The following is a 13,648-nucleotide window of genomic DNA, read 5'->3' on the forward strand; positions in this document are numbered from 1 at the left end:
CTCCTCTCAGACTTAGGCTCTCATTAATGTTTTTGATCTTAGCTATTCTGACAGGTGTAAGATGGAATTTTAGAGTCATTTTGATTTGCATTTCCCTGATGAATAAGGATGTTGAGAAATTCCTTAAAATTCTTTCAGTCATTTGAAAAGCTTCTGTTGAGAATTCTCTATGTATATCTGTCATCCATTTTTAAATTGGATTATTTGGTATTTTGATGTCTAGTTTTTTGAGTTCTTTATATATTTTGGAGATCAGCCCTCTGTTAGATGTGGGATTGGTGAACATCTTTTCCCATTTTGTAGGCTGATGTTTTGCTTATTTAGCATGTCCTTTGACTAACAGAAGCTTTTCAGTTTTTGGAGGTCCCATTTACTGATTGTTGCTCTCAATGTCTGTGTTACTGGTGTTACATTTAGGAAGTGGTCTACCATGGCAGTGTGTTCAAGGCTACCCCCATTTTTTCTTCAGAGAGGTTCTGAGAACCTAAATTTATGTTGAGGTCTTTGATACACTTGGACTTGAGTTTTGTGCATGGTGCTAGATATTGGTCTATTTTCAACATTAAAGTCAGAGAAGCTTCTTAATGTATTGATTATCTACCTAATTCCACAATTAGATTCACATAAAACAATGACTAAAATACTAATTTTTACTGGACTAATGATTTACAAATTACCTTGAATTTGGAAGGTGATATGAGGGGACAAAGATTTTTATAGTGTAGTGAGTTTTAATATGTTGTCAGATGCTGAGAATTTACTAATTAAGGATTATAGATAAATATATTAAACATAGATTTTGTATTTTATTTTTTGAAAATTTATTGTTTATAGCATTTGTATCACCCCTTTCTTCCAACTCTTCCTGTGTCCCTTTCATTTCTTCTCAAATTCACAACCTCCTATCGTTTAATTATTATTGTTACACACACACATGCATACACACACACACACACAGACACACATACATATTTATAAATGCAGCCTACTCAGTTCATTTACAGTTGCTACATGTAAATGTGTTCACAGATAGCCACTTGAGACTGGACAACTATCAGAGGACTCTTCCCTGGAGAAGACTGGTTCTCTCTCTTTGCAGATCTTCACCTGGATGTGCGACTTTGAAAGTTCCCCACCCACACTGACAAGCTGACTGGTATTTCTAAAGTATTTTCAAAGTTGTTTCTTCAGAGAAACATCTCTGATACTATCATATTCAGATTGTTTTTGTCAAATTTGCACATTAAGCTAAGGTCCAAAGATGGAGAGGATTTAATATCACTCATATGGATAGCAAGAAACTATCAACAAGGATTCTAATGCTAATGCTAGCTCATCATCCCTCTTATTGTGTTTTGTGCAACATCAAGTATTGTAATCATACGATTTTTGTATTAGTAGTATTTCCATCCATTCAATTGTGTTTTTAAATCTAAACTTGCATATATTGATAGAAATATCAACTGTACACTATTATATCACATGCTGGTTTCCCGAGTAATTTTTTTTATTCTATAATACTCAATTTTACATCTAGGGTTACAGATGTTTGTCAGCAAATATAGGCTTATGCAACGTATCAGTAGTTTTTCACATTATTAACTGAAGGGGAATTATGTTTGTGGAATTACCTAGTTTTATGAACCCACTATATTTTATGTCCCTATAAGAATTCTTGGGGATACTTTTATGATAGAATATACCTTATTTCACTAAAATACTTCTGTTCTCATGGCTTTTCCTATATGATGTTCAGGATCATTAAACACAAGCTATTTAGTGTCTTATCTTGGATATGTTGAAGCCAGAAGTTGAGACAAGAAATAAAAATGGGAAAATGAGAGAGACAAGAGAAAATGGGGGCAGGGTGTGGTGGCCAAATTTGATATAGCCGGTATTTACACTATTCTAGAAAGTGTAATTTTCTGTCTTTACAAACATATGTTACTAATTGTGAGGTTTTCAATATTGAAAACCAAATTCCAGACATTCGATTTTGTTTCTAATATCAAATATCAGCCCACAAGCACTCAGTTTGACCCTTATCAGAAATTCAGTCATTACATTGCATGTTATTTTCTATTTGAGATTACAATATAACTGTATCATTTAAATCTTTTCCTTTCTTCTCCCTCAAATATTCCATCCCTCACTCTTTTTAAATAGTACATTATTTTGTAAAAGTATGTATTCATAAATATATAAATGTCACTTACATTATGTTTATGTTACTTATGTATATGTTTTCAGGGCTGACCATTTGGTATTGCATAGACAATTGGTCTCCCATGAAGAAGACTATTTTCCAGCTGTCATCATACTCTATTTGCCTGCAATTCTTTGTCTAGGGATTACCTCTTCCATGTAAGAATATCTCTTAGCATTGTCCTTGCTTAGCCTTTTTTTAGATAGTCATGTTGATGAGCATTCATGGGGGTAGCTTCTCTGATATTTTTTAGGAAACATAATCTTATAGCATTTTTTCTGTTCCTCTAACTTTTACAATATTTCTGTACCATTTTCTGCAATGATCCCCTGAGCTAAAGGTTCAGGAGTTGTATTATAGATACATTAGTTGGAACTGGGTTCTACAACTTGCATTTTGATTGGCTATGATTTTCCGTAATTCTCACCATCTGTTGCAAGAAATGCTCAGTTTTTAAAAAGTATGACATTATCATTTGGGTATGGAAGCTCTATTTTGGCAAATATGTTCTCTGAAAAATCTCTGTATCTATCAAAAATAAGTGAAGGAGGACAACACTCTTCAAATTTTCTGTGCTAAAATATTGCATATTAAGCCAATGACCATATCACTAATCATTCTGGTAAAATATTCTGGAGCCTACAATCATGGCAGACACATACTGGGGACAACAACAGCTGTTTAGTTTTTGTAGAGGTTTGAATAAAAATGGCCCCTTTGTCTCTTAGGGATGGCACTTTAAAGAGGTGTGATCTCGTTGGAAGAAACTTAGTGGTGCAAGCTTTGAGATCTCAGATACTCAAATTAGGCCCAATGTCTCACTGTCTCTTCCTGTTGCCTTTGGATCCATATGTAGAACTTTCTGCTACCTCTCTAGCACCATGTCTGCCTGAATGCTGCCATGGGACCATGACCTAAAACTCTGAGCGGTAAACTAATCCCCAATTAAATCTTATCTTTTCTAAGAGTTGCCATGGCTATAGTGTCTTTTCACAGTAATAGTAACTCAAACTAAAATAGCTTTACTCAAGACCAGCTATATAAGAGCTAGTTCATGCCTAATACCGTAAACCTAGCCAACTATCTGTGCATGGTAAGTTTATGGACCCTAAGGGAGCTGACTACTGCTAATTTTCTAAACCAGCATAATTTCTAACTTCCTTCTGTAGACAGGTAAGTGGAGTTCTCACTTCTTACCAAGGAAGGTTTTTCTTGTAGATGACAGAGATTCTTACAAAAACTCGTAATTGGGCAAAATTGGACATGACACCCAACCTCAAATGACATATCTACAATATAACTCTTATACTCTAAAACACAGAAAATGTGGTAGAAGAGGGGGAAGAAAGATTGTACGAACCAGAGGACTAGGGTAACTGTTTTGGGTTATTTATGTCTTCTATATAAGCCAGGGAAGATATATGTGTCTTTTATTTATGCCAGAAAATATGTAGACATACAATCTCAACAATATGATTATCTGAATAAAACTATCACAGTAACACCAGCAGCTGACATGCCAATGCATATATATGTTAATTAGTTAGATGTCATATATATCAGATATTATATATGTATGACAATAATTATAAAGAGGTCATACATCCATGAGAAAGTCTGCAGGTCCTGAGAGAATTGGAGGGGAAAAGGGAGTGCTGAAAAATCATGTAAATAGTATGCTTATGATTAAAATTCTGAAAACAAAAATTTTAATTACAAAAAAAATGCTTTTTAAACTCTGTTTACATTTTTTTATGTACAGTCTCTGGTTTCTCTTTTTATAGCTCTAATTTTTTCTTTTAATAAATTAATAAACTCTCATTCCTGTTGATATACAATGGCTAAAGAAAATGCACATAAAGAAATTCTTTCTTAACACAGTTTTATTTTAGTTTTTTTTTCTCCAAGGAATAAGGTGATATCGTTACAAGCAGAGCTGACTTGTGTTTCTAGTCTTTCTCTGATACTAATTAACTAAGCAACCTTGAGAAAGGCATCCTACCTTCCTAAGCCTTCATTTCCTTATCTTGGAAATGAGCTATAGTACTTTCTATATAAGCCACCCCACAGAATTGTTTGAAAGAACAAACATTATCACACCAATACATTTTGGAGGTGCACAGCGCCATATAATTGGGACTGCTATCATGAATAGAAAATAATAGAGTCTCCGAGTAGGCAGAGCTGAGAAAGCATTCAGTGATACTCTCTCATTTTAGTGATGAGAGTGCTGTATGCTAGAAGGTTACAAAACTTAGTCAAAGTCACAAAACTGGCTGGGGACACCACACAGGCAACACATACATTGAATCTCCTGGCTTTATTAAAATTCTGGATTCTGATATGCATCCCAATTCATATGGCTTATCCAAATAATTACTTATCTTCTTCTGTTCCCCAATTCTTTTTTTGTGACTCATGATGACTCTTCCATGATAACTGGTACAGGTCAGACTTGTGGTCCTTAGCCACTATGTAGGCTACTAGCCCCTCAGAGACTGTAAATTTAAGTTCTGAGCAGCTATTTTTGTGAGTATGCATAGATGTCAATGGACATTTTCCTGTGGCGGCCTGACTGCTAAACTACCTTGGAAATGACGACATCTTTTTTTCTTGTTTAGTAAGCTACCCATCTATTCACAGGCATTTTTTATAAATGCCTCCCAGATGCTTCCACATCTGAACAGCAGAAGTGATGCTTGATCCCTGTAGTTGTCAAATTTTCCAGTGCCTTTAGCCGTTTTCACCTTTCTGGGGGTCCTCTTTCATGCCACTGATGAGCTAATCCAGGAGCTGGAAGGTGATTTCTCATTTATCTTAACCACGTACACGCAGTGCATAGAATTTTAAGCACTGAAATTAAGTGCAAATTTCATCAAGAAATCCTGACCTGATTTCTTCTTTGTCAGTTCTCCTTCTCTGAGGGACATATTATTGCCTTTTATTATTTTTCATCAAGTAATTCTTATTTCCAAGCATAAGAAACACAAAATTGCTTGATTTACAAACCCTGCTCAATTCCTGTTTTTCATATTCTTAAAGAGGATGCTAGCTATATCTATTGCTCCTGAAGCTCATCCACCCATTATGTCTTTTCACGGTGAAAAAAGTCCCAGAAAATTCTAAACATTTCCCATAGCAGTAGCCAGATGAAACTCAAACACAAATGGCTGAAAGGCTCTGTGATAAGTTGGACGTACAGACTGATGACAGGTGTTGTATATCTCCTTGTTTTATTTGCTTTCTTGTTCTTCCAATAACTATTCCCTATTTTGATTTGCATCGTCTATTCCCCTAAACCATACTCCTTGGGCTTTTATGTTTATAGGTCCCACTTCCCTTTTCATTCCTTTTATGTCCTTTAGCCCCTCTTTTTCTTCCCTCCCCAATTATTCTGCGAGGTTTTATTGACTCCAGCCTTTGCTAGCTCTATGTATTTGAAAGCATCCATTCACCACCTTCTCCGGAGAAGTACCAATAAAGTAAAAAACCATTATCACAAAACAGTTCCTCAAAGTTTTGTCACATCTCAGACAGCTTCATGAAGATATGAGGAAAGGATTTGTTTTGTTTGTATTTGCCTTAGGGATTGCTAAGGGCAACAGCCAGTCCTGAAAATATGGCAAAACAGGAGCTATTATGCTCACCTTTTTTGGGCGGTGGGGAAGTGGTAGTATCATTTTTTCTGTGATCTAATTTTTTTTCAATTTTTTCATAATTATTTTCTACTATTATATGTTACTGCCAAAAATAGAGATTTTTTTCTTGAAATTTTAAATTTTCTCTAAATTAGTTAAACTTATTTCCAAATAGAATTTTAATTGATAGTACATTAGGTAACAAGTGACATAAAAAATGAAAAAAGGAAGTGGGGAGAAGATGGGAGGGGGTGTGTTTTGTGTATTGTCAAGATGGCAACAAGGAACGAAAACTGCTAAGCGTCGATTGTTATGTTCAGAGACTCTCAAGTGAGCACTCAGTCTTCTCATAGGAGAATGTGGAAAGTAGAGGGAGCTCATGGGGTGTTCTACTAGAACAGTTTTGCTCTGAGGAGTTATGTCAATGGACAGAAAGTCTCAATATCCCTGAAACTAAGTCATAATGATAGGAGATATTTGACTGATGGCGAGAAGAAAAGTGATTATGACAAATACTTTAGCTAAAACCTGGACATTCCAAAGTCTAAGGATCCTGAAGGTGCCCAGGCTGATTTAAAAAAAAATGGTTTTTAAACATAAAGCAAAGAAAACCAGCCTACAAACCACAATCCCAGAGAACTAAGAGATCAATGAGGACACTAAGAGAGACTTACATAGATGTCATCTACATGGAAAGTAGAAAAAGACAAGATCTCCTGAGTAAATTGGGAGCATGGGGACCTTGGGGGAGGGCTGGAGGGGGAGGGGAGAGGCAGGGAGGGGAGCAGAGAAAAATGTAGAGCTCAATAAAAATCAAAAAAAGGAAGAAAATGGAACTCAAGGGACAGGTCCTGATTGTTTATACCTTTAGTAACACTGTCCTTGTCATACCCATATAGTGCATGTAGACAAACCTTTAGTGAACAATACCTTTAAAAATATTTCTTTGTTTCACATATCTCCAAACATATGCTATTGGCATTGCTCTTTGTTATCTATCAAATCTGTAAAACCATGTTACTTCAGACACCTCATACTTGAATCATAACACAAGAAGAACAAAGCTATTACTTACCTGGAAGCTCCATCTCTACAGTTTTCATAGTGCTAGAAGGTGCTATGCAGCTACCAGAAGATAAAAGTCATCATCAGTCTTACATAGCTGTCAATCCTACAAGCTCCAATAATGACTGGCCTGGCAGGACACACCCATTGGTGCAATAGTGTCATGTACTTCATGGAAGTAACCAACCACTTTGTGGTTGGATTTAAGTCCTCTTCCCCAAGATGAGACACATACCTAGCAATATCGAGCCAAGAACTTAATGCTAAATGGAGATAGTATTAGACTGACTTCTAATAGCTTGCCATTATTCCCATAGATCATCTCTCATTCTTTATCTGAGAATTTTATACTAGCTGTAGATAGTGATTAACACAGAGACCTACAACTCTAGGTTGTGGTGCAGAGAATAAGAGTTTAGAAAATTTCAGCCCTAAAGGGAATATATATTCCTTACTCTTCCATGGTTCAGCAGTTAATGCAGAACAAAGGACAAAAAGAATTTAAGATCCTGAGGTTATGGATAAGTTCCAGGAAAGATTACCTTCTGGACACAAAAGGGCAACTGTACATGAACTCACAGAGATTGTGACAGCTTGCACAGAACATGTGCAAATTCAAGCCAGACCAAATCCCAGCATGGAGAGAAGAGTTGAATATACCTTTCCACCAAAGGCTGTGAAACTATTGCACAATTATTCCCTGCTGAGCAGGGGGAGACCCTGATAAATCAGTTCTTCTCCATCACAAGACCAGGTATCCAAGAATATTTAGGCAGCTGTATTGATTTTGGAGAGTGTATTTTAAAGGGAAAGAAAGTTAGTGTGTAAGGAAGGAGGGTTTCTATGGGAAGAGTTAGGGGTGAATATGATAAAAACTCTTAAAGACCTAAAAATATTATAAAAGATAGCTCTTGGTTTCATAATGTCTCAGTTTAATAGTGCCTATCGGATCATTTCCAGAATAGCTGTAACTATAAACAACCAGCAACAATGCTACAATTCTGTAAGTCATGAAACACTTTCTCTGACCCTAGGAGATCATGGCTTTAAAGTTCTTCAGTGTTTAAGCATAATAAGAATTATATTCAATTACATCTTTTACTTTTCAATCACTAAATATGAAAGCCTGATTGAGATATGAGTACAAAATAACTACGCATTTTCCCCCTCTGGGGCAGATATTATATAAGAATGTAAATTTGGAAAAGAGGTAAAGAGATGTTTAACCATGTCCTACATACTGGACATTATCTAAACATTTAGAGGAAGGCACCAATACCGTTTTCTTTCATTTTCCCCTTCCTTCCTTCCTTCCTTCCTTCCTTCCTTCCTTCCTTCCTTCCTTCTTTCCTTCCTTTCTTCTTTCCTTCCTTCCTTCCTTTGTTCCTTTCTTTTTGATATTATATTATATTATTATTGCATCATTTCTCATATTATATTATAATTACATCATTTCTCAATTCTCTATGCAATGTCAAAATACCATACAGAACAATTTAAGGAAAGGAGGATTAATTTTGGCTTGCTCTCACTCTGGAAATTTCGAGACATCACAGCTGAGAAGACATGGTGACAGAGGAGCTCAGTCTTTATTGGCAAGGTTATGAGTCTTACTAGAGGTTGGCAGGCAGGAAGCAGAGAGAATGAAACTTTAGCTGGCTACGCCTTTAGAGGCCCACCTCCTCTGATGCATTTCTGAAATGCTCTGTATTCCCTGAGAGCATCACCACATGCAGGAGAGCAAATGCTTGACCCATGAAGCTGTAGGGAAACATTCCATACTGATAACCTGATGGGCGATGGTTAGATACATGGAAAAGTGAACAAGTCAAGGGAACACTAACTTTTATGCATTTGGTAGAATTCTCATTCGACTCATTTTGCCTTTCTTTACTCTTCCAGTTTTTCAGACCATGCTAATCATTTGTGTTGAGTCATAATCAAACAAATGTCAAAGTCCTACACATTTGTGACTGTTAATTTTCCCTTCGTTGCTTTCTTTGCTCAGTCATTTATTTAAAGTGCTCTAAAATTACATTAGAGGAAATAATTTTCTACATGTTTATATACTGGCACCACACCTTAATCTCAGTTTGGAGTTTGAAGGCAAAGTGGATTTCTGTAAGTTCAAGGCTATTCTCATTTACATACTGAGCTTGAACTATACAGTGGGATCCTGCATCATGTATATATTATCCTTCTTTTCTTAAATTTCTCTATTTGCTAATTTGTCATATCATTATAAAATGGAATTGAGAAGTGATGTCATACACACACATACACACACACACATATGTATATATGGAGAGAGGGGTGGAGGGAGAATAGAGAGAGGGGTGAGAGAGAGAGGGGAGAGAGGGGAGAGAGAGAGAGAGAGAGAGAGAGAGAGAGAGAGAGAGAGAGAGAGAGAGAGAGAGAGAAATTGGATTTTATATGCAATCCAATTTCTGTTCTTGGGATAGAATGGCAAAAACATATGTCCATGTGTATCTTTTGATTAATTCCTTGAATTAATTCTCTACAGAATTCCATTTGTAGCCCAATTTATAGAAGATACCCTAGATGTCACTAATTCTATTGATCATAGAGTCAATTATGTTTTTGATATGCTACTGTACATCATGGTATATATAGCCAAGATGTAAGTCATTTTCAAGGACACTTAATCTTGATTCTGCTGATATTCACTTGTACATCAAGAACATGTTAATGGTGTATTCATAAACACAAATCTTCATAAACACAAATCTAGGGTTGGGGTAAGTTCTTAAAAAGGTAAGATGTTGCATATAACACACGTGATCTTATTTATTTATTTGTCTGTGCAGCAGCTTGCATATTCTGGGTGTTTTCTATCTGCCTAGCTCACCACTAAGAAGAGGTAATGTATAATCTTTCCTTTGTGTCATTGGGCACCATCTTCCTTCAGTTATTGTTTCAAGGGTACACCTGTCTAAATGATCCATGAGAACAAACCCAAATACAATTATTGCCTTCCAACAGGGAGAAGTGCAGAGCCATTCCTGGCTGCTGAATCCACAGAGAGTAGCAGAGGCTCCTTTAAATGCAGTCTTCCTTTGTCTTCACACTCTCCATATGTTGTGTATCTCTCTGCTAATTCTATCATAATCCCACCCAGATGTTACCAGATCAGTTATAAGCGGTGGACTACAAAGTAATTATAGCTACCAACACAATGCAACACCTTTAATTCAGTAAAAGGAGACTAATCAGATCCATAGAAACCGTTGTAGCAACTGGATGTGAATACCTGTTAAGACACTCATCTCTATAGTGCACCATAATACTCTGACATTTTCTTCAGGAAATATTCTACAATCTTAGTTCTTCACAATATAAATACACCAGAATTTTTTGAATAATGGTGTGAGATATATTCCCAGATTTCAGGAAGTCATGTTTCTATATGTTTTATTTATGCAAAGCAGTGGCAAAATGTTTAAAATTTAGTCAAAGATTATGGATGGCTATATGGAAATATGCAAACAGGAGATTCTCTAGCTGAAATGTCACCTGCTACCAAAATTCACTACTAGGATTTTCGAGTAGGCTTATTCACTCTCCTTTCTCCTGTGCCTATACAATCAAAGAGCTTTGAGTTGCAGTGCCATTTTCCCACTGATTTTGTTGGCTCCCCAAAAGTGGCCTTATCCCCTGAGGGGAGAATTGGGAACAGGAAGGGAGGGATGAAGGGGGCAGAAGAAAGGGAGATATGAGGAACTAAGGTTGATTTGTAAAATATGAATTTTTGAAATAAAAAACAACTGTTTTCAGTATGTTTTCTTTTGTCTTTTCTCATGATATATGAACATAAATAATGTTTCCAACAATAATCCACTAAGAAGAACCACGAGTCACATAATCCGTCATTTCCAAAGATGGACTCAAGATTCAAGTGACCGAGAAAAGTTGGAAGTGGCCTCACACTGTAGATGAATACTTTGGAAAACATACTGAGTCTTAACTATATAATGCTAATACACCTCTGCATTAGACCATATGGTTTTCTGTATTGTTTATTTTTACATTACTATGATAAAAGACTATGACCATAGTAACTCATAGAAGATGGAGTTTGTTTTGGCTTATAGTTCCAGAGATCCTCTGGTAGGCCAGGAGACAAGCCTAGAGGCATGCAAATTGCAGTATCAGTGAGTGAGAGATCAAATATTGAACACAATATGAAGCGGGGAGAGTTTGCTGGTAATAGCATGAGGCTTTGAAAAGTTAGAACCTCCTGTCAGTGACACTTTTCCTAGTGCAGGACCACACCTCCTAACATTTCCCAAACACTACCACCAGCTGTGGACCAAGTGGTCATTTACATGAACTTAGTAGGGAAGAATTCTCACTCAAACCACTACAGTTGCCAATAACATTCATGGTTTCTCTTCTTGATTTCAGAAATAACTTCACCGTTCTCAGCTAACTAGCCTTCCAGAAGACAGCTGTAAATGACACAAAGATGCGAGAGACACACCATCTCTGTTCAGAACAGACTGGAGAACTAGGAGACCATTCCAACAAAGACAAACTGAAACTGTACCAGTAAAATAAAAGATTTGATGAGTTAAATTGCTGAGAAGGCATGGCCAACACCTTCTCAGCAATTTAACTCATCAAATCCACATACCAAGAGTGGTAATTAAATCCCCTTACCTTGATTGGTGTAAGGATGGAGGTTAGACCTGACAAATTCTTTTTCTGAAGAACCATTGCATATTATGTATAAATACATGTACATACATACACACATATATTTCTAAATACATATATCACAAATATATACATATTGCAAATATGTCACATATTTGTTTATGGATTCATATTATAAACACACACAGCCCTAAGGATATATAGTGTTTTCTGTGCATATTATATATGTACTCTTTAAAGTAAATATATGAATATATAAAAGTATATATTTACTATTAAAAGAAAAAAAACATGTAAGACTTACTTTTCTTAGATATCATTTTCTTGGCAGAAGTTGTCCATAACTTTAGTGGGCTGATGAAGTTTAAATGGAAGTAAGGGTTTAATTTAATGGAAAGTGTTGAGGAACAATAGACCAGTGAGAAAATCATGCTGAGGATATTCCCAAAATATAGGAGAATCTGCATCAATTTCAACCATGTGTCCTCTACTCAAGGGAAAATGAACACAAAACTATAAACTTATAATACATAGATGTAGTAATAGAATTTTTTATATAGCCACATGATGAACTAAATACAATGCAAACACAAATGCTAATACCTAACGTTGGTACCTAGGAAGGTAACTACATACAATTTCTAATATGGTATGATAAATGAACAATAGTTACATATTGAATATCCATAGGAGGGACTGAGAAACTCCGTCTGGAGATAAATTTCAGTTGTCTGTGGGATGACAATGGCTGCACCGCTGATTGATTATGAGTTAACAGCCGAACACCAATAAAACAAATAAATAAATATCAAAGCATACTAAAAAAAATCTATAAAACTCAACCAAAGCAAAAATAAAACTTTACCATAGAAAATGAGTCTACAAAATTTACTAATTCTACGCCAGGCATGGAAGTGCACATCTCTAATCTCAGCACTTGGGAGGCAGAGATAGGAGGATTTCTCTGAGTTTGAGGTCAGCCTGGTCTATATAGTGAGTTCCAGGACATCTAGAGCTGTTATGCAGACATACTCTGTCTTGAAAAGCTAAAAACCAAAACCAAAAAATAAGAATTCTAACTTTTAGCAAAATAATTCTTTAATAAATATTATTCCTGAATGCATCAGCTATAGGACTTAGTAAGTATTACAAAGACATACAAATTTAAAAAAATATATTCAGACAATTCTATTAGTTTTCTTTAAGCTCCCCTTTAATTCCTTTCTTGGTTCCAGAAAGATGGCTCAGTAGGTAAAGGTACTTACCTCCAAAGGATACAATCCTGATACCACCTGAGTTACAGGAACAGTGGAAAGAACAAACACACACACACAAACACAACACCACACCAAACACACACACACACACACACACACACACACACACACACACACACACACACTAAATTAATTAATAAAATAAAAATAAATAGCTATCTTTCTAGCCCAGTCTCCTCAAGTCAGAACATCCAAAACATGATCCAGATTCTAGATAAATCTATTCACAGTGCCTTGATTAAAATTTAACACATATTTATCTCTAGGTTGTAGGAGAAGCAGTTCGGGTGTTGTCTGTTACTGCTGAGATCCTAATGATGAGGGAAAGACAGATGCACTGACGAAAGTTGAAGGAGGTGAGCGGAGCTCAGAAGAGCCAGGGGTTAAGGAATCCCAGCTGCAGAATCTGGAAGTGCACTCAACAAAGCCTGCTGCTGAGTGAGCTTTGCACTAATGTGTGGGTGTGTATTTCCAGTGTGTTCCAGCGAAGCCCTCTGGAAGCACTGTTAGAAAAGCACCCTTCTCTGCATTTCTCACATTCAAACATTCACAGCCGTACAATATCAGAGTTAATTCTGTTGCCATTCTTCCCTGCTCCTTGTAAATCTGGCATCTCCAGGGGCCCCAAAACCTGCCGGTCCTGGAGCAGCTCCACCTGTGGCTGCCAACAAAGCTCTCTGAGGACAAATTGTGAGTTGACAAACATGTGCCTCGACTTCTCCCTAGTGAGGGGGGTAGACTCCAAAGACAGGTGTGGGATGCAGCAGAGGGCTTTGCAGGAAGGG

The sequence above is a fragment of the Microtus pennsylvanicus genome, chromosome 4 (assembly GCF_037038515.1).
Source record: "Microtus pennsylvanicus isolate mMicPen1 chromosome 4, mMicPen1.hap1, whole genome shotgun sequence".
NCBI classification, from domain to species: Eukaryota; Metazoa; Chordata; class Mammalia; order Rodentia; family Cricetidae; genus Microtus; species Microtus pennsylvanicus.